This window comes from Monodelphis domestica, chromosome 8 (genome assembly GCF_027887165.1).
Source record: "Monodelphis domestica isolate mMonDom1 chromosome 8, mMonDom1.pri, whole genome shotgun sequence".
Classification (NCBI taxonomy): Eukaryota; Metazoa; Chordata; class Mammalia; order Didelphimorphia; family Didelphidae; genus Monodelphis; species Monodelphis domestica.
This window is the reverse complement of record NC_077234.1, coordinates 67,492,634-67,500,704: the sequence shown is the minus strand read 5'-3', so window position 1 is coordinate 67,500,704 and position 8,071 is coordinate 67,492,634. Positions and strand designations below refer to the sequence as shown.

The window sequence follows — 8,071 nt, the reverse complement described above, 5'->3', positions numbered from 1 at the left end:
TTTGATTTCTTTATCTGAAAACTGCCTATTCATGTCCCTTGACCATTTATCAATTGGAGAATGGCTTGGATTTTTGTACAATAGATTTAACTCTTTATAAATTTGAGTAATTAAACCTTTGTCAGAGGTTTTTATGAAGATTTTTTCCCAATTTGTTGTTTCCGATATGATATAATTTTCAATTAATAAGAGACAATTAATGGCCCAAGTCAATCTTTATAACTCTATAAACTCAAGTTGATCAAGGAACTCCCTTCATCATCTTCCACCATAATTGACCCTACAAAGTTTCAGAAGGTTTATTTCCCCCCAAGAATCACTGACTTATTGTAACAATTAAACGTTGAAGTTCTTATATCACAAAAGTATACAAGTAATAATTATGCCAAGAATAGAATATCTTCACAGTCAAATACATATTTCTTTTTTTATAAAGTTTCTTTCACATTTTTGCCCAACATAAGCAAGTAATAAGATTCAGACTATAGTTAGTCTTAATTTATTTACTGTGTCAGTCCATTTTCTTCTTTGGAGATCCTAGTATCTCACGTGTAAGAAGACAGGAAAGTCTGAAATAAACTTTCATGGAGTCATCAATGAATTACTATATTAAGGAAACCAATCATGATATAGGCAAAGAGTCTCTTCCATACATCTTCATACCGGAATCTAAGCCTCTGGTGAATTGCGAAGTAGAACTGCCCTTTTCCTTGTTTGACAGAGATACCAAGGATCCAACAACATGAGACAAGAGCACAGAAGACTCCAGGTATGTGGCCTTCCACTAAAGTTATAACCAACTGCTCTCTCTTTGACCATTCATTTCTGATCTCTGGAACCACAGATAAATCTAGCACTTCAATAGAATGTTCAAAGCAATCAAACCACACGTATAGGAGCAATAACTTTGTAAAATGCATTTAAGCATTCTTCTTTTGGGGAAGTTTCCCTCAGAGTATTGACATAACCTGGCTGGGCTTGAACTCTAATCTTAGTAGTTTTCAAAGGAGCATGGGCAATTCAGCAAAATTTCAACACTGCTGGACATGACTAAGTAAAATAAAATATGCCAGAGATAGCTGATTCCCTCACAAGGAATTTCATTATACAAGACTTTGAGGACCACAAAAACCAAATTTACAGAGGTCATATAGAGAGTAGCCAGTAAAAGTCATAATTCATCCTTTAGCTAGATCATCAACAACATCTTAAGTGTGATGGAGAGTTCCTTAAAGTTCCTGTTATGTTTCTGGGGATTAAGCTACATCCTGTATTTCACTAAGTCCAGGGGTATAATAGCTCCATACTTTAGGACACAAGGTCACCTACTATACTATAGAGTGAACAAAAGTTCATAGAGCCATATTTACAGTCATATTTTTTTTTAGTAAGGAGGAGAATCTAGGACCTGAGAGGTTCAGCCTGAGGCTGGAGCTTACAAGGTCATTTGGATAAGGTATAGGTGTGGTGCCTGAAAGGGGTAAATGGATGTTAAGTGTACTACAGCCAAGATGGTGGAGATAGATTGGGTAATCTATGGCTCATAGGAGTTAAAGACTATCTCCTCCAGTTTTATTGAGGTAGAAACTGAGACCCAGAGAGGCCTAAAAAAGTAAAGTAAAGTAGTAGAATTGGGATTTGAACCCCTAGCCCCAATTCCAAAAATAATGTTCTTTTCAGAGTTACCAACTTATATTGACCACTTATGATTGAATGACAAAGCTAATTAAGGTAACTAAATACTGAGTAAATTATTAGAATATTCTGGAGGGACAAATACTGAGAGATCATTTTTCATGGTATATAGAACACAAGACTTGCAACCAGGAAACCTGGAGTAGGCTTCAGGCAAAATGTGTGATTGAGGCTCCCCGAACCCTCGAGAAGCCTCAAGGTAGGAAGATAGAGAAAGGATAGAAGTTTCGGATACCCCGAGGGGCGTGATGGAGCCAAGTTATAGATATGAGGTGGCAGAAATGAGTCAGAAACCAGGCCTTATTGATTATAATGGGGCCACAGCATAACCCCGATCTTAGGATGTCGCAGAGGCATGATCCATCCTGAGATCCACAATTAATACCACACAGGTCGGAGACATGATAGAGAAAAGAGAGTGCCTGGCCAAAAGCCAGGTCCCAGGTGGGAGAGGTAGATAAGGAAAGGAATTAAAGATGGAGCTTGGCCAGAGGCCAAGCTCCAGCAAGGACAGACATCAGTGAAAGCTAAGATCCAAGAGAGGAAGAGGGTGGAGTTTTCTGTGGCCCTTGCTTTTAATGTCTTTGATATGCAAATATACACAATACATAGGGATGATTATCATTGGTTAATGACAAGGTATAGATGTGGTTTCTCTTAGCCAGGTGAGCCCAAAGAAACCTGTTTTCCCACCTCACCTGGGGGAAGCTGGGGTCAAGGGTCAGAGGTTTTCCTAGCCATGCGCAAGACTGAGCATGCTCTCTTCTAAGCCACTCTGTACATTCTGTTTCCCTTGTCCCTAGCTAAGGGTGGACTGCTACAGTGATCATGGTAACGATAGCTCTTAGAGCCTCATTTTTCCCATCTGTAAATTGAGGTTAATAATATTCTACCTACCTCAAAGGATTGTTATAAGGAAAGTGTCTTACAAATCCTAAACTGCTATATAAATGTGAGTTATTATTATCATCATTAGACTAGTCCTACGAAAATTTGACTACTTCCAAGTAAACATTTAATGCCTTTGCTATTAACTATGTCTGAAGTGATATAGTCAAAAAAGATACTGAGGCAAAAAGGTCTGTTGAATATTTCTATTATAATTGAAAGGGGAATACAAATTATTTCTTATTTTGTTTTTATTTTGAGAAGCTATTATCCAAGGCTAGTGAGAGGTCAGGGAGAAAACTGGGTAGATTATTTAAATATTTACATCTGAAGAATAAGATCATCTATTTAAAAAAATACTGTTGACATTCAGTATGTTATTTATTACCTCCACAAAAGGACCATCTTCCAAGGGACAGAGACATGAGTTTTCAAAGCCTCTACTAGTCCAATGCAGATCTACAAAACAACTATTTCAAGTTCAGTGGAAGACTAATTAGATTATCAAATTGCTTTAGGCATAGGGGTGGATGAAGGAACAGATTAATTTTGTTACCTGTGTGAGCATGGACAAGTTACTATATATTATGTATTTTCAATTATCTTATTTATAAAATAAGGAGAATCGGACTGCCTAAACTCCAAGGTCCCTTTAAAATATGTAAGTGGCATAGAAAAACTATGGTTTCTAGTAATAGGGTACTTCTCCTTTTAACTAGTCATTGCATAATCCCCCACAGTTGTTTCTGAGGTGTTTATGGACAAGTAAGATTGGCTGAGTGAGAATCTTCAAAGATTTTTATGTCACACAGAACACTGTCATGAAGACTATCTTTGAAAAAAAGAATTTGTAGATAGTAGATATAATAACCCAAATAACCTCAAAAAACCCAAAATACGTTGTTATAATGGACAAGAAAAGATTTGCTATTTATATGGTAGGTATAGCTAAATCATCTATGTGCAGTCAGACCATCTACTTGTCAAAGCTAAAATCAGAATTAATAAAAACCAAGAAGAAAGAATAACAATGATTAAAAGGTATGGGATAAAATGAAACAACTCACCCCTGAGCTATTTAAGCAAATAAAATGGGAAATGGACAATAGAAAAGGCATTGACACTGATTATAATCATTTCATACATTAGTTTAACTAATTAAAATTAATTGTCTCTAAAAGAAGACCAAGAATCAAGAATACACTTTAGTCATTGAATATCTGATTTATTTGCCAAAGAGAAGCAGCTGCCAAAGACATAGTCCTGGCAGAATATAGTAATTTGTAAAACCTTATCAAGAAACATAATAGGTGATTATGAGTAGAATTGTCTCATAGAAAAGTGTGTGAAATTAACATAAAAATATAACTCATTAGCTGGCACATGCATTAAAGTAGGACACAGCATGACAGTGCACTTTCTGACCTCTAAAGTGGTCTGGCAGAAGCCCTGCTTTAAGGCTTCTGACCTAGTGCCTAGACAACAGAACACATGACCCAGTCTAATCAAAAGCCAACAGGTGTGTTATCGTGGGCTATTTAAGAGACAGGGCAAGTGAGAACTCTGGGACTTTTTTGCTCTAGTCCCTTTCTGAACTCAAGCCTGCTTCTTGATTGGCCTTAATTTATGTGGCTTGACCATGTGGTCAACTGGGGCCCCTTACCACCACTTGTAAATGTGTAAGGGCTGTTTGAGAATCTGGGACCTGGTGAAACAAATGTGCTGGTTATGGTGGGGTAGCTAAAGGACAATCTAACAACCTTCTTATTTCTCTCTTTCTTTTTTTAATTAATAATTATAAATTTAATATAAAGTCTCCAAGATTAATTTTTAATTATAACAGAAAAGATGGTGAATTTAAAGAAACTTTGGCAAGATATCCACCTAAGCAAAGTCATTTCAAGAGCACTTAAGGATGAAAATGGAACAAGGACAACAAAAGGAAGAAAAAAGTAAAAGATTTGTAAAATTTATTATGTCAACTTTTTTTTCTCTATCAAAGACATTAAAACCACACTTGGACACTAGAATTCTAGTTTTAGATGTGCTTCTAGGGAAAGTAGAAATAGCACTAAAGAACAGGCACCAGAACAATAACCATGTTAAACCAAGTGTATATAGAGGAAATCCATGCTTTAGGTAATATAATTGTGACGCCAGTAAGAGATTAATATACAAAGTGTCCAAAGGAAGAGAAGCTAATACATTTTCAATGAGACTGTTAGTAGGGAAGAAACAGATTTTTCAAGTAAAATTCAACCAAGGGCCACATTTTTACCATTTCACAATTTGATTTTAAATGTGGAGAATATAAGATCCAAGTGTCGTTATTGTTCCTTATTTAAGAAAAAGCATTTCATTCTGTGGTGCAAAATGAAAATCTATAGCAAGGACATGCTTTCTCACATTTTCCCCATCCCACCTTTTCCCAATAGTGTTTAGAAGAGTTTGCCTTTTTCCTTTGTCCAAAAAAAAAACTTTGGGTTATGATTCAATTTCACCTTCTGATTGTAATAACAATGCGGTTAATATTTATTGGGTCTCATTCAAAGAATTGATTGGTGGCTAACTGACTCCATTTCAAGGAAACAAGCTTTATTATAAGATAATATAGTAACAGAGTAGCTAGTATAGTAAGTAATTGAGATAAGGTATGGTAGTAAGGAGGTATGGTAAGTAAAGGTAAGTGAGAGTAAAGAGTGTAGAAGGTAAAAGAGCATGTGTAGGGATCCTCAGGAATACTTTTGATCTTTTGTAGTTACCAAGGAAGGAGTCATTTGTTTGGGCAATTGTTGTCCTGTGTTTTTAAGGAAATTATATCATTTTATCCCTGGTCTGCTTTGGTCTTTGTGGCTGTTCCCATGGTTCACTATGTTTGCCCACTCAGGGATAGCAAACCTCAATATAAATGGGATGCTAATAATTTGTTAAATACCCTAGGACAACTTTAGGTTAAGTTTTGCTCTTTTCTGCCTAAGATCTAAGAAAGGCAATGAGTGTAGAAATTGAGTATTATTTGAACCTAATCCTGTGTGACTGGTAAACAGAGTCATCTGTACTTGCTGTCCAGAAATCTTAACCAAGGGCCTACGTTATGTCTAAAGACTGATGTGAGGAGTTTTCCCATAACTGTGAATCTTAGCAACCCATATGTCTTATAGGAAAAGTGACTCTGTTCTAATCAATCAGTTATTGTTTCTATTTTCTTTTGATTGTATACAGATACTTGGCAGGGTTTGGGGACATTTTAGCCCATATCAGTGGTACAAATTGCTCTCAGGGTTTAGAGGGAAAACTTGTTCCTCTGAACTACATATCTCTCTAACCAGTTTTCTAAGTCCTATAAGATTAGGATGATATGGTCCCAGAAAGGACTCACCTTTGCTCTTCACTAGCTCATGCCTTCCAAGCATTGGATGACTTTTTTTTAAACCCGTACCTTCCATCTTAGAATCAGTACTATGTATTGGTCCATAGCAGAAAAGCAAGAAGGGCTAGGAAATGGGAGTTAAGTGACTTGCCCAGGGTCACACAACCAAGAAATGTCCAAGGTCATATTTGAACCCAGGACCTCCTGTCTCTAGGCTTGGCTCTTTATCCTAGCCACCTAGTTGCCCCCTAAATGACTCGTTAGAAGTTGGCAATTGAAGAGGTAAAGCAATTTTCCCCCTTCCCAACATAATCCCAAAATTTAGTGCTGAAAAGCTCTGAAGGTGTTTGACTCCTAGATTAGTGCTTTCATTTCTTAGAGAGGAGAAAAATTATTCCAAGAGGGGTCAGCTATATTTATTTCCCTTATTGAAGTTAAGCTCTGGAATTTCATAAGAATAGTTAAATGTAGTTCTTTATTAGAAGTAATAAAAAATGATGACCATTTCAATGCTTATATTTGCATTGGTCCTTTCTGGGAAATCATAAAAACTGAAAGTAAAAAAAGAAAAAAGTCAAAGGATCAATATATGTATTTGTGAGTCTTTGAATTATCCTCTATATACCAATTATAGAAAAACTTTCTCACTAAGTCCTATATAAAGTTATTCCTAGTACTTCATTTTCCTTACCAACCTTTTTAAAGGAATGTAGGCACAAGGGGAATAAATCCCTCTGATCATTTCTTTGCTTGATTCTCTTCTTTATTCTGGTTTATATTTAGCTACAGAAGAATTGGCTGAGCACTCCTATATTTTGTTGCTAGTAAGTTTTAGCAGATTTGGTTTGTTCAAAGTAAATATAGCCTATAAGCCCTGAATGCACTGAGGAAATTCTCACATAGGAACCTCAAGGCTCCTGGTTAGAGGGATATACTCTTTGGTTCTGTCTTCTGATCTACCCCACCTCTACTTTTATCCCCACATAGAACTTCAGCAACATGCCTGTATTAAAAGTTCTAATCTTGATGTTAAAGATGATATACTCAAGGTAAATGTGCTTTAAAAATTGAATTCTGAGAAAATGAATAATAACATCTTTAAAAAGAGAAGAGACTCTTTTGGTCTAGTATGTGGACCTCCAGGAACACTTAATTAAATTGAACAGGCTCTAAGGGAACAACCAAAAGGATTAAACACTTATTTAGATGGAGTAATGGAATAATTATATCTAATATTTTAAAAGTAATTCATAAATATGGCACAAACATTTTCAAAAAATAAGAAAAAACTTTAGAATGACTGATCAATACCAATAGCGAATATTGATGAAAAAGTTTTCATAATATCCTAGAAAAAAAAAGATTATGACAAAATACTAAAAATTTTACTAGGATCAAGTTAGCTATTGACCAGGGATTTAAGGATGCTTCAACAATAGGAAAATGATGAACATTGTATTCAGAACAAAAACAACCAAAACTACAACAGATATGGGAAAACACTTAGTCTCTCCATTCTCATCCGTCCTCCAATCAACTACCAAAGTCATTTTCCTGAAGCATAGCTCTGATTATGTCATTCCCCTATTTATTAAGTCCCAGTGGTTACCCGTTGCCTTTGTGAAATGCTTTGACTTTTAAAAACCACCTGAACTCCACCCTTTCCTGCCTTTCCATTCCTTTAATAATTTATTCCCCTCCATCAGCTCTATAATCCAGTGATTCTCAACTTGAATAAGATAATCAATTTCCCAACTCTGTGTCTTTTCACTGGCTATTTCCCCAGCCTAGATGTTCTCCCTCCTCATCTCAACTTCTTTGCTTTATGGCTTTCTTCAAGATTCACCTAAAATTCTGTGCCCTGCACAAATCCTTTCCCAATCCCCTTCAATACTAGTGCATTGCCTCTAAGATGACCTCCAATTTACCCTGAATTTTGTATCATGTTGGTACAAAGTTGTTTGCATGTTATCTTCCCGATTATAATATGAACTAAATTTCTTCATAATGCCTGCTTCAGCACTTCCATGGCTGTTATAACAATTTTTTCTCTCTTGTCCATCCTGGGTGGGGGGACACACATCTCTCCTGTCCTCATTCTGGTTTAGTCAGTCTATC

At 36.1% G+C, this 8,071-nt stretch overlaps 1 pseudogene; it reads right to left on the bottom strand.

Moving 5' to 3' along the window:
- Positions 1–511: 511 nt before the first annotated feature.
- The window catches only part of LOC130455955 (phosphate carrier protein, mitochondrial-like), a 30,810-nt pseudogene continuing 23,250 nt past the window's right edge, over positions 512–8,071 (bottom strand).